Source organism: Odontesthes bonariensis, chromosome 22, assembly GCF_027942865.1.
Source record: "Odontesthes bonariensis isolate fOdoBon6 chromosome 22, fOdoBon6.hap1, whole genome shotgun sequence".
NCBI classification, from domain to species: domain Eukaryota; kingdom Metazoa; phylum Chordata; class Actinopteri; order Atheriniformes; family Atherinopsidae; genus Odontesthes; species Odontesthes bonariensis.
In genome coordinates, this window is record NC_134527.1 from 12,822,119 (window position 1) to 12,835,781 (window position 13,663).

The following is a 13,663-nucleotide window of genomic DNA, read 5'->3' on the forward strand; positions in this document are numbered from 1 at the left end:
TATTATCACATATTAGTGCTGCTTGGCTGATCAGTGACAAACCAATTATAGTCTTGAGGCTGTCTTCACAGGCGATATTTGATTATTTAATCAACTACAGACATGTTCTAGGACCTTTGTGTCTTTTCACTGAAACAGTCAAATCTTAAATATTTCAATAATCTAAAACTTCCTGCATAAACAACCTTTTATTATAAAGAAATCTTTGTTTGAGGGGGGAAAAAAGCTTGAATTGAAGACATGAGGTCTTAGTCTTTGCAGTACTATGCTGAATACTTTGGACCACAGCATCCTTGTGGTTGATGGGCTACACATGACCCAAATCAAGTCTTTGAAGCTCAAAACTGCCTTTTAGCTACCCTGACTTCATATGCCAAGTATCTCACATGGAAAAATTTTAAAATCTATATGAGGAGAATGCAACATAATATAGTGCAATGCAGAAACTGACCTCAGAGTTATATCAACACCCAGCTGTCAGCAAAACCAAACTTGATTAACGAAAGGTTTGCTGTGAGGTTTATTGTATGGAGTTAGGGTGTGTTGGGCTATTGGACTTTATTAAGCACACTTTGATTGGCTGTCAGTTTAAATATTGACCAACTTGTGTAATCAGGAAAAATAAACAGAACTCACTAATTGTATTACTGCTAAGAAATACATGAAGCATGAATAATCTGTAGCACCAACCTGCCATGTATATGTTTTATTTGATATGTCTGGATGTTACTTCAGTGTCATAGCTACACAAGGATTCGCAGCCAGGATTGCTTATTATTAAAAATGAATAGATAAATAAAAATAATTTAAGCTGGAGCCTTTGGATCTGAAGTGAGAGAAGGCTGCTGAAACAAAAAATAAAGATCTTACAGATGACTTTATTGAAAAATGAGCTTTGAGCAATCCAGGCAGTTTTTTTGAGTACAATATTAAATCAGACGGTCTTGTTTGTTTGCTTCCATTTATTCCAGCAGTGCCGCGCTGTGTTGCAGCACTGCGAGTAATCTTAAATCCATTATGCAAGAGCAACTGGAAACAGTGCTGGAGATGTTACCAGTTTGGGAAAGTTTCCCAGACTTCTCACATGCAGACGCTAATATACAATAAGCCTTTCTGTTAGGATAGGAGTGGCCACTTTTTGGCGAAGATAATCTTAATTTCTCAAAATCCTTTCGCTACTCTCACTAGGCAAACCAAAACTGTAGCATGACTGATTATCTCTTTCAACATATTTTTTTGTCTGATTATGTTCTGTCAGTTTGCTTCTAAAAGCCAAAAAAAGACACAGTGATTGACTGGAGTTATTAGTTGACCCTTTACTGTGATAAGTAGCATAACGTGAAGCAGTGCCTGCAAGGCAGAAATGAAACTAAATTAAACATATCATGAACATGGTTGTGTTGATAAAGATTTGCAATAGGAGAGAAGGAAGTTATCAAATATGTTTAGGTGATCTGCAGGGCACTAGTTTATAGTCGGAATCTTCTTCAGCTGTATTGTTGTGGAATGTAGGACAACAAGCAGACAGTCAATTTCATGCTGTGAGCCGCAGAACCATAGATCAATGTCACCTCAATGGCATTTGTTAGCACAGGTCCTGTATATGGTGCTGTATCGTGTGAAGCTTCTGGAAAATGACACTGAAACGGGTTGATGGTAATCAACCAAACCTGATGCTGTGCTGTGCAGATCTTAGAGAAAGCAAAGAAAGCGTTTCAACCCGGAAGGCCTGCCTCTGTGTGATGAGTAAGAGCTATGTGGTCGCCCCACTTTACATCAGAATCATATGAGATATAGGTCACAGCCACAATGCTCTTCAACTCCATTCAGCGGTTTGTTCAGCTTTATATTCGCCATTTGATCCTAAAGGAGTGTCCTCTGGATTAGCTTTCATTCATATTTAATAATCCTGTCCATCTTCTTGTACATTATCTGTTCTTGATAATGCATTGTAATAGAAACTTTAAAGAACCATTGAGGCTGGTAGCAGGTGGTTAATCATTTATGATCGAGCAGTGGAACCAAATTTGAGCACATAGGCAAATGTGTGGAATTTCCCTACAAGACAACTCCAAAGTGGATGTGTCTGACTGTTTAATGGCCTTCAGAATCATGTGTCAGGAGACTATCTATCGAGGTGATGGGCAGAATACCCCAGTTAAGTTAAATACATTTCAGCCATAATGTAGTAAATATCAATTTAATATCAACTGTTCTCAGCTCCTGACATCTAAAACATGCATGACAGCATGCCATGCTTGCTTTTTCCACCGAGTCAATGCTACTTAATCATTATTAATGCACCAAATCATCAGGGAGGTTGAAAGGAAATCCAAACTAAGCCAAATAGTCAAACTTAGTTTTTGTAAACTTCTAATTTAGCTCTCACAATTGTTTGTTCACCATGTCGTGTTAGTGCTTTCTGACATGCTCTATTGAATGCGGACTTCAGAGAATGATGCCTGCTTACTGTATACAAGGGAGGACACCATTCATTCATTATGGCAAACAATGACGGGCAGTGTTTTCTTCTCTGTACTCCCCTAAAACAGTGGGCTGTTTAGAGGGTGGGGACGGGTTGGGGGTGAGATCTCTGTCTGCTAGATGCTTTTTTGTGATAATGCTCTGTTTAACGCTCCTGATCTCAATGGCTGTGTTCCTCTCTCTCCAATCCAATGGGTCACACTGAGTCACAAGGGCAGCCAGCGATGACAATGGCATGCTTGTGCACAGGCTGAGCTATGGGCAGGCTGTCTCATGTGAAGGGATAAGATGGCACAAGGTGGACAAGTGAGTACACATTTCTGTTATACACGTGCGATTAGCAGACATTTTTTCTCACGATGGACCTCTTATAGTAGATGAAAACAACATGTGGACCATTCTAATCTACATTCAAACCCTCACATCAGCATGAGATTCATTTGCGTCTTAACAGATGAGATAAAGGCTTTTTGCAACAGAAGGAAATTGTGGGTAACAGACACTTTCAGTCTTCTGCAACCCACAGACATTATCGGCAGTTGGTGATTTGATAACTGGAACAGGAAAAGGAAAAATTTATCACACTGCAGCAGATGCAACAAAATTAACCCACACAAATGTGCTTTATTAAATCAAGACTGTGAGGACAATAAGTGAAAAAGCTGCTTAACTTGTAAAGAGTAAAATATCCTCCATGTTGAACTAGGTGCTTCTACAGGGTCTTTGCAGCAAATTCTTATATAATCTTGCCGAAAACCCAAATATTTGTATTTTATCAGTTATATTTGATACAGCTCTGTTGCCAATCCTTTCACTTATTACATAATAGGTAGTTGAACTATGTGTTTTGTGCTTACAGGATAAGTGTGAGCAAGCTGAGGAGAATGAGATAACGAGAACAAAAAAAAGAACACTGTTTCTCGTCACTGCGCAAACTCAATCAAATACTGTTGTTTATCATAGAAACTTTGTTGTAAGAACTAGTAGAAGGACGCCAGAGGACTAATAAGGTGACTCACACACACCACCAGCCTCGTGCCATTTTCAGGTATTTTCTTGGAAAAGCAAACCTGCATCCCTTCATCAAAACAAGGCTCTTGTTTAATTGCATAATGATCTCAGAATGCAACGCAGCCTGCATAGGGATATATGTTCATCCATCCATGCAGACACACTCCACGTCTTTTCTTTCAACTCTCACCAATTTAGTAGGCCGCATCGTCCCCCTCCCTCTCCACCACCTCCTTGTTGTCATATGACCACTGTTATGTGTGTGCAATGAAACACAAAGTTGCTCTGTTAGTCCCTTCCGCTCTGCCCTCTCATCACTCAGATTTGAGAGCTGGAAGTAAGGCCCTCTCACTTGCCAATCTCAGGAAAACACACAGGCCCCTGTTTGCAACCACCAGTGAAGATTAGAAAGGAGAGCAAGAAGAAAAACGGGGATGAATTGAGCCCATGTTGCTTTATGTAACACTGAAAGTTAGAAACCTAATCCTCAAACGTTCTCATATTGCCCCCCCCCCACCCCACCCCCCGACACACACACACACACACCCCCTAAGATTTGGTTCGATTCCACTTACAGCCCTGGTCCTTGATACCTCTCTGTTAAGTAATTTATTAGTCCTCCTGTCTACATCAGCAACAGTCTCAAAGAAATTGCTGCTAAAACATGTCTGTGTGGAGATGACACTTTGTCCCAGTACCTGGCAGGAATTAAAGACCCAAAACAAACATGAACGCCGAGCCAGCTGAATTAGAGCAAGGTCCTGTCAGAACATAAAGACAGACAGCATGTCTGAGGCACGTGGATCTTGTGGAGACATTTCCTCTGTGGTTTTATAGGATATTTAACTGCCTCAATGCAGTGTTCAAACTCAATTTTCCTATTAATTCCCACAACTTCTTTTTTTTTACAAATGTATATGATAATTGTACCGCTTCCTCTCGAGGAAATAAATGACACCTTAGATTAATCATTTTATTAAGTACGCTGCTGAGGGAACCTCACTTGGCCCCCTTGGCACTTATCTGTAATAGGACTAAGTTTAATTGTCCAAGTTTCTAGTGTGCTCACCTACAAGGTAACAGTGGCTTAAAGTGCACCGGACGGTGACATGGGCTCCTCTGTGCAGGAACTGCTACCTCAATAGCCACTGTCACTTTAAAACCAAGTCTGTCCCTGCTGTCCCCTGCCATTATGTCACCCAGTGGAATTGATGTAGCAAGTAACAAAAGAGGTGGAAGGAGGTCAGCTCAGCATAGGGTTTGCCACACTCTTGCGACCGATTTCATGAGAATAAGAGCCCCTTGAGTTGCATCATTCCGTCATTCTTGAAAAAAAGATTGCTTAATTTGAGTATTGTGCTGATTCTGGAGGTTTCCTGCATTACTTTCAAAATATCATGGTGTGATGATATTTCTTTTTAGTTTTGTGAGCCTGTTTGAAACGAGGTGAAGGCCCATCTTGTAAACATGTGCTTAACGTTTATATTTCAGGCTGGACCCCGTCATCCATCATTTTTAAGTCAATGTCATCAGAGACCTCTGACATTTTCCATTTAAATGTTCCAGAGAGAAACTGAACATTTTCCAGCTGATATGAAAAGATGAATTGGATGCCAGTCCAGCTTGCTGGGAGAGATTATAGCTTTTGTGCCACACTGAATGTGACCTTGTTTTGTCTTCTCATGGTTACCAACCAGTCACTGAGACAGCAGTAAGATATACTAAGAGGAGAGAGAAATCACCAGTAGACTAAAACATCAAAGACACAATGAGAAACTGTCTAGCCTATGAAATATTAATTGCATGCTATGCAATGATGTGCAGCCAGCTCTGATTATAGCCCAAAGACTTTTTTTCTTCAGTGATTGATACTCCTTGAATATTCCACAGACTGTGCTGACATCAGTACACTTTGCTTTACAAAGTGAATTCAGGTATGTCTCACTCAAAAAAAATAAATCCATGCGTGTTATGTAATTTTTCAAAAGGACACTGTAGCTAACAGTGAGTTGCATGTGCATTCAATTAGAGTGATACATTCAGTTGCAGGAGTCTGGTATCCCTGCCCAGTTTCACAAACCCCCTTTGATTCAGCCGAACTTGAACAAGAAAGGTGTGATGGGATTTCCACCATCTTTGCTTTGATTCAGAGACGTCTCCGAGCCTTGGTGAGCACTGCTACTGCTGGAACGATCACAGACTTATCCAGCATTCTTTCTGTGTAACATGCTCAGAAACGCGCTGTCTTTCCACCACCGTGAAATTATCATCGTGTGTCCCCCCCCCCCCCCCCCACACCCACCCACCCAAGCTCATCCATCCAATCTGTGCCAAATCTTCTCTTTCCTTCTTTCTCCCTCTTGCTCTCTGCTGCATCAACCTCCGCCCCTCTGCCCCATCTGCCTCCCTACAGTTAACCCCCCCCCCCTCTGCCCCTAAACCGCTCCCTGCACTAGCTTTCTCTTATTCTCCCTCTCTCAAGCATGTAACACAAACAAGCATACAGTGAACAGAAATACACATGCTCCTCTGATGCCACACAATAAACCCCAACCCCCCACTGAAAATAAAATGCAATAAAGCTCTTGAAAATAGGAAAGACTGTAGGGACCGAAAATGTCAGTTGCTCTGTTTTGCCTGCTGAGTAATGAGCACACTCTGCTCTGCCCTTTTTCATTCTCTTACTGTCAGGATTTACAGTAGATTGATAAACGGACATAAACAGCTGAACACAAATAAACCAAAAAAATCCCATTTCAAGATGGAGATTATTAATTGATGTAAATTTACTCCGGAGAACAACTGCACTGGCAAATCCTACAATGTTCCAGGCCACAATTCCCCTGCTTATCCCAGAGCCTGCAGAGCCAAACTCCACAGGATTTGTACACCTCCCACTGCACATCCAGATTCAGTGTCTCGTAAAGCCAGTTGTAAGAGCTGAGCACCTGATTGTGTGGGATGGCGGTTTCACTCTCTTATTTTTCCTTTTTCTGCAGCTTATGGCAGATGTTCTACAGAGAACAGACACTTTTCCCACACGCGCACACACACATCTTTGATGCATCCTCCACTTGTCCTACATACAGTAATTATATGAACTCTGCACTGCATGCAAATAAAAGCATTCTATAAGAATCAAGGATGCTCCAGGGAAATGATGAGTCAAATTGCAAGCATAAGATAGCAGTGTCTGTTGGCACACAGCTAGCAGGGTGGAGGAGGGGATTGGACAGGCTGCCTGCCTGCCTTGGTGCCATCTCTGAACATCACCTTCCCCATTTTAACTGTCGACTTCCACAGAATGGCCATTGTGAAGTCATATCTTGCAGCCTAAAAGGCAAGCCACCCAGAAAAAAGCTCAGTGAGGATAGCCAAGCTTACCGTTTTCACAAGCCAGCATCCATTTACAAAGGATACTGCAGACAAGCCTTTGCAGGGAGAGAAAAGCTCTGTGCGATCCACCTTCAGTCCTGCCGCTTCATCTTCATATCAGCCTCATTTTCACAGGGTCTCACACACACACACGTACATCTCGCTCTGTCTTTCAGCAACCCTCTTTCTCTGTCTTATCAACGTCTGTGTTCTATATTCTCTCTTGTTTGCTCCAAGGCAGTTGAGACACTGCAGCGATGGGGGTGGAGGGTGTGTATATATGTGTGCGTGTGTTTGAGTGTGTCAGAGACGGAGAAGCAGAGAGAGGGAGTGCAGGGCAGAAATGGAGGGAGGAGTCAGCAGGGATAGAGAGAAGGGGGGTAGATATGGACAGGATTAAATCATGAGAGTAACAGAGAGAAAGAGAGAAAACAGGCTTTGATGGTTGCAGCATCCAGAGTATCTTTGTTTCATGTTATTAAATATACATCGGTTGTTAAGGAATCTGAGCCCTGCTGGTTAGAATTGACGTAAAACAGCAAGTAGAAATGTTTCTTGAGGGTGTAATATTCTTGCTCAGAGGCCAGCAGCAGGATTGGTTGTGATTTCATTGATGACTGAAAAAACATACAAGATAGGGAGAGAGGGAGGAGAAGGGGACCGGGCAGAGGAGAAGAGGAAGGGAGGGCAGAAATGACGACAAAGGAATGGGAGGGGGTTTGGACGATGGTGTAATGTGCTGTTTCCGTGCCAACTGTTTCTGTGACAGTAGGACCACTTCCTTTATTGCTATTGGCTATAACCAGGAATTGATAGAGGCTTGGGCAAATAAGGCAGCATGCAACGGGGTGTGAATGGGTGGTTCCTCTCTTGTGTTTCTTCCTCTTCTTGTTAAACTCTGAGAACAGCAACAACCAAAAGAGGAGAAAAAAACTGTAATGCTCAGCTGAACTGCAGCTACAGAGAATTCATGTGCGACCACGCAGGAACATAATGATCGCACTGCTGGAGTATGATTGCTCTGTCATTACACATGCCACCAGTGTGTAAAGAGACTCCTCCCTTATTGATAACAGACACATGCCCAAACACACATTGTTCAGCAGGAAAAAAAATCCCCTGATCAGGTTGCATTGGGTGTGCGGTGTAATGCAATTGCCTGGACACCAATCCTGGTGTCATGAACTATGAGATAATTAATCTGCTGAAGACCAGAGTAAGAACCCATCTGGTTGGGCTGAACAACTTGCCTCTCTCTGACCTTTCAACCAGGCATTTTAATCTGGAAAGCAGGTGGTATATAGTCCCTGTTATTTCTCTTTGGAACTTCCTCCTTTACTCAATACCCCTACTACTCCAAGCAGTATATCAGTAACCGGCTTAAACTTTTACATTCACTCATTTATTTCATAGACAGGCATGTGTGACTGAAACTACAATAAAAAAAAGTCACATTAAACTGATAGGTGCCACAAAACCTTCCATATCAGTAGGATGCCCTGTGGCCTGTATGAATCTTTAGAAAAGGACAGCATTTACAGTTCCAAAGGACACCATATGTATAAAATGAACTTGTTCAACTGCAACTTGTTCAGTGTTTCCACTTTCAAATTCCAGAGGTTTTTGACACTCTCCTCCTAATGTCAAACCTGTGACAATCCGCCTCACAGAGAGGAGGAGACTCTCCAGATACATTAGACACTTATGCCATGCTTGTGTTGGTATTATATTTGAATACAAAAAGTTTCAGCCTCTGCTCCTGATGCGGATCCAATAGGCTGGCGAGAGAAAAATAAAGAATGAAAAATTACCTGATAAACAAAGGCAATAGTGATAGGTCACATTTCAAAACCAGTTTCCCTCTTGAAAACTTCTCAACTGTTTAGTAAACAGCTCAGTGACTTTCATTTTGGCCTCCTCTTATTGTACCTGCCATTATCCACTGAACAGCTCCCAAGCTTTTTTGTGACTCAGAGTCTGAAACCATTAACAGTTACAGACCGTCTTTTTCTGCATGATTGTACGTGGCTGAATTATTTTCATTACTGGTAACTGCTATCTTCACAGTTAAGACTCTGAGTCTGTATATAAATATTTAAATATGATCTTTAATTGAAATAGATGCCTTCGTGATAATGGCTCACAGTCCCTCAGTTAAAAAGCTGAGATAATAATTTGAATAATTTACTGCACAGAGAAAATGCTGTACACCTGTACATGCTGTACAATTTGTACATCTCCCACTGCACATCCACATTCAGTGTCTCGTAAAGTCAGTTGTAAGAGCTGAGCACCTGATTGTGTGGGATGGCGGTTTCACTCTTATTTCTCCTTTTTCTAAAGTTTATGGCCTGAACAGAGCACAGACACTTTCACACACACACACACACACACACACACACACATCTTTAATGCATCCTCCACTTGCAACATAATATGTGTCATTTACAGGTATTTACAGAGAAAGCGCTGCCTTCACCTAACATTGACATTTTCACTATTATTGTCTCTTTCTTCTGGGTGAGATTCCTGTTCTTTGTAAAACTGCAGACGTGAGTCAGACAAATGAAGAACAAAATTGTCCCCATTAAGCAGTACCACACAGGCTGCCTGGAAATTTTAGAACTGATTTGAAGATTTTGCAATGAAAGCACAGCAGGATTTGTCCTCCAGCAAGATGTCAGACTTAACACTTCATGCTCTGCAGCACAGCCCTGTCTGCTGGGAGAAGCTGGCTCCCAACACAAGGTGACCAGAAAAGCTGAAGCTGCATGAACCTCTGGAGAATCAGTCCCCTAAAGATACATTTAACTAAAAAACCCTTTTTGTGCATTTTGCCATATTCATCTGTATACATATTCATTAGTTGTACAAATCATGTCACTTGCAAAAATTGATTATGTCTTTTATTTCTCAAGATGTTTTCTATGAGTACTCATTGACCTCTCTTTCCCCTTCAGTGTGTCTCCATCCTTTTTACTCTCCATAACCCTTACTATCCCTTTTTCTCTCTCCCAGATTGTCTATGTGCCTCTCCCAGCTTCCCGGCTCCCTAATCCTTAATCCTGTGGAAATCGGTCAGGCAGAATAAGCAAGCTTTGATCAGACTCTCGTATCACGCGTGCTAACAGTGTCAGCACACCCGGATCCCACAGAACCCTGGAGCCCAAGGGGAGAGCTTCAAACAGGCGTTCACCCCCTAACTCTGCTTGAGAGCAAGGCAAGGCAGGGCAACGCATCTTTATTTATATAGCGCATTTCATACCACAGGCAGCTCAATGTGCTTTACATAAAGACAAGACATTTAAAAGAACAGCATAAAGCAGCAATTTAAAGAGAAAAAAAATAGAATAAAAATTAAAAACACAGTTAAAAGCAATCAAAGAAGAGGGGAAAAAGAAAGATATAAACTCAACCATAAGCACACCGAAAGAGAAATGTTTTTAACCTGGATTTAAAAGTGCTTACAGTTGGGGCTGATTTCAGTTCTCCTGGTAGTTTGTTCCAGTTGTGTGCAGCATAACAGCTAAAAGCTGCTTCACTGTGTCTAGTTTGAACTCTGGGCTCCACTATCTGACCTGAGTCCGTAGATCTCAGAGCTCTACTGGGTTTATACTCTGCTAGCATGTCATTCATGTATTCTGGACCTAAACCATTCTGTGATTTGTAGACGAGTAGCAGAACTTTAAAATCTATTCTGTATCTGACCGGGAGCCAATGTAAAGACTTGAGAACTGGGGTGATGTGATGTGATCTCTTTGTTCTGGTTAAAACTCGGGCTGCAGCGTTCTGAATGAGCTGCAGCTGTTTGAGACTCTTTTGGGGGAGTCCAGTCAGAAGACCGTTACAGTAGTCAAGTCTGCTGGAGATGAAAGCATGAATCAGCTTCTCCTGATCTGTTTGGGACATGAAACCCTTAATTCTGGATATGTTCTTAAGTTGATAAAATGCTGATTTGGTGACTGATTTGATATGATTGTTGAAGGTCAGGTCTGAGTCTATCAGCACGCCGAGGTTCCGGACTTGGTCTTTAGTTTCTAGAGACAGTGACTCAAGATGTTTACTGACAGCAAACCTCTTCTCTTTGTTGCCAAACACAATGACCTCAGTTTTTTCTTGATTTAACTGAAGGAAATTTTGGTTCATCCATTTTTTGACTTGCTCTAAGCAGTCGCACAATGACTCTATAGGACTGCAGTCATCTGGAGACAGTGCGAGATATATCTGTGTGTCATCTGCATAGCTGTGGTAGTTGACTTTAGAGTTCTTCAGAATTTGACCCAGAGGCAGCATGTATAGAGTGAACAGAAGGGGTCCAAGAACTGACCCCTGAGGAACTCCACATGTCATAGCCACTCGATCAGATTAATTACTTCCAATAGTCACAAAATAACTCCGCTCCTCCAAGTAGGACCTGTCAAATGCAGCGCTGAGATCCAACAGGACCAGAACTGACACCTTGCCTGAGTCAGTAGTCAACCTTATGTCATTTAACACTTTAATAAGAGCCGTTTCTGTACTGTGGTGAGGTCGGAAGCCTGACTGAAATTTGTCAAGGAGTCCACTGGAGTTCAAGAAGTTACTGAGTTGATTAAAACCCACTTTCTCAACAATCTTGGCTATAAAAGGAAGATTTGAGATGGGTCTGTAGTTGGTTAAAATGGAAGCATCCAATGTTCTCTTTTTTAGGAGTGGCTTGATGGCAGCTACTTTTAAGGGTTTAGGAAACGTGCCTGATTGAAGTGAGCAGTTTATTATTTGCTGCAAATCTGTTTGGACAGAGCTTACAATAGTTTTAAAGAAGTCAGATGGCATTGTGTCAAGACAGGATGTTGATGGTTTAAGATGCTGGACTGTTTCTTCTATGGTTTTTTGGTCAACTGTATTGAGTTCTGACATCATAGTTGATTGATTCTTAGGTGGTTTTAAGGATTGCGTCATTTTATTATTTTGCTGATTTATGTTGATATTTAGCCTTATAGATTTGATTTTTTCATTGAAAAAACAAGCAAATTCATTGCATTTTTCTGTGGAACAGAGTTCTGAAACTATCTGTTTTGGGGGGGTTGTAAGCTTATCAACCATAGCAAACAGAGCACGAGTGTTGTTGATGTTCTTATTAATCATTTCAGATAAGTGTTGCTGTCTAGCCCGGTGTAACCCGTGGTTAAAATTACAAAGACTTTGTTTGTAGAGGTCATGGTGAATTTGAAGTTTAGTTTTTCTCCATTTACGCTCTGCTTTCCTGCATTCTGTTTTCAAGGCCTTTACCATCATAGTGTTTCTCCATGGTGTTCGCTTTCTGCTCAAGATCATCTTATTTTTAACAGGTGCAACAGTATCCATGACATTTGAGATTTTCAAGTTAAAGTTATCTAAGAGTTCATCAACTGTCTCTGCACTCGCAGTTGATGACATAGCTATAACTTCCATAAACTTAGCACTGGTATTCTCATTTATGTACCTTTTTCTAATAGACACACGGGTTAAACTGAATGTTTGGAGTTAACTGTAAGTCAGAGAACACACAGAAATGATCAGAGAGCGCCAAGTCCTTGATATCAACAGAAGAAATTTCAACACCTTTAGAGATAACCAGATCCAGTGTGTGGCCTCGAGTATGTGTGGGTCCATTCACATGTTGAAGGAGGCCAAAAGTGTCAAGTAGAGAGCAGAGTTCTTTGGCATTAGTGTCCATGTTATTGTCCATGTGAATGTTAAAATCCCCTGTTATGATAAAAAAGTTATAGTCAGTGCAAATAACTGACAGCAGTTCAGCAAACTCATCAAAGAAAGTTCCTGGGTATCTTGGTGGTCTATAAATGATTAGGAAGATAACTTTTGGATCCCCCTTTACTAAAAAACAGAGATATTCAAAAGAGCTAAAATCACCAAGTAAAATTTATTTGCACTGAAAGACTGATTTAAAAATGGCGCCAACTCCCCCGCCCTTCTTACCACTTCGACACTTATTGATAAAACTGAAATTTGTTGGTGCTGCCTCATTGAGAATGGTATCACAGCTACATTCAGTCAGCCATGTTTCACTAAGAAATAAAAAGTCTAGATTATAGGTCATGATCATATCATTTACTAAGAGGGATTTGTTGGCTAGTGATCTGATATTGAGTAGGGCTAATCTCGTGGAGACAACAGGTGATACTGGTGCGTTTTTTGGGTTGACACACTATATTCAATAGATTGGTAGATTTAACTGAACCTTTTTTATTTCTCACCAGTTTGACCACTTTTCTGTTACCTGTCATCACAGGGATTGAAAAGGCTGTCTGAACTCCATAGGGCCCTGACTTTATCTGGGGAAGAGCATTCTTGATATCACTATTACAGCCTGGACCCGGCACATATCAGTCAGACTCACAGATATGATGATTCAGAGGAGGTGGGGGGGGTTGGTGACTTTTGTTTGAGGGTCGTTTCCAACGTGATGGACGTGGTGGAATGGGAGGGGCTGGATGAGGTGGGATGTTAGGGGGGAAGAATATGGGATTTTGGCGTGGTGTCAATTGTATTCCAATATTGGGAAAGCTCTTCATCCTGTCTGGGAAATCCAGAAGTGAGGAGTCCAGACTGAGTGGAGAGAGCTGGGGGCTGGGTGGGGTCCGGGGGGGCGAAGGCTGGGGGTTTCCCACTGGGGCTGGGGGAGACTCCGCCTGTTGGACTGCTGGGGCTGGTGAAGACTCCACTTGTTGGACTGCTGGGGCTGGTGAAGACTCCTCATCTTGGGGTGAGGATGATGACGTTGCAGGTTCTTTCTGGATCCACTGTCCTCCAT

General features: G+C 41.8%; 1 protein-coding gene across 1 annotated transcript in view; it reads right to left on the reverse strand.

The window, feature by feature from the left end:
- gnaz (guanine nucleotide binding protein (G protein), alpha z polypeptide) overlaps window positions 1-7,170 on the reverse strand; it is a 28,924-nt gene extending 21,754 nt beyond the window's left edge. The window contains exon 1 of the mRNA XM_075455238.1: window positions 6,880-7,170. The gene's annotated coding sequence lies outside the window, so the exon portion shown is untranslated. The remainder of the gene's footprint in view (window positions 1-6,879) is intronic.
- Between the last annotated feature and the right edge of the window lie 6,493 nt (window positions 7,171-13,663).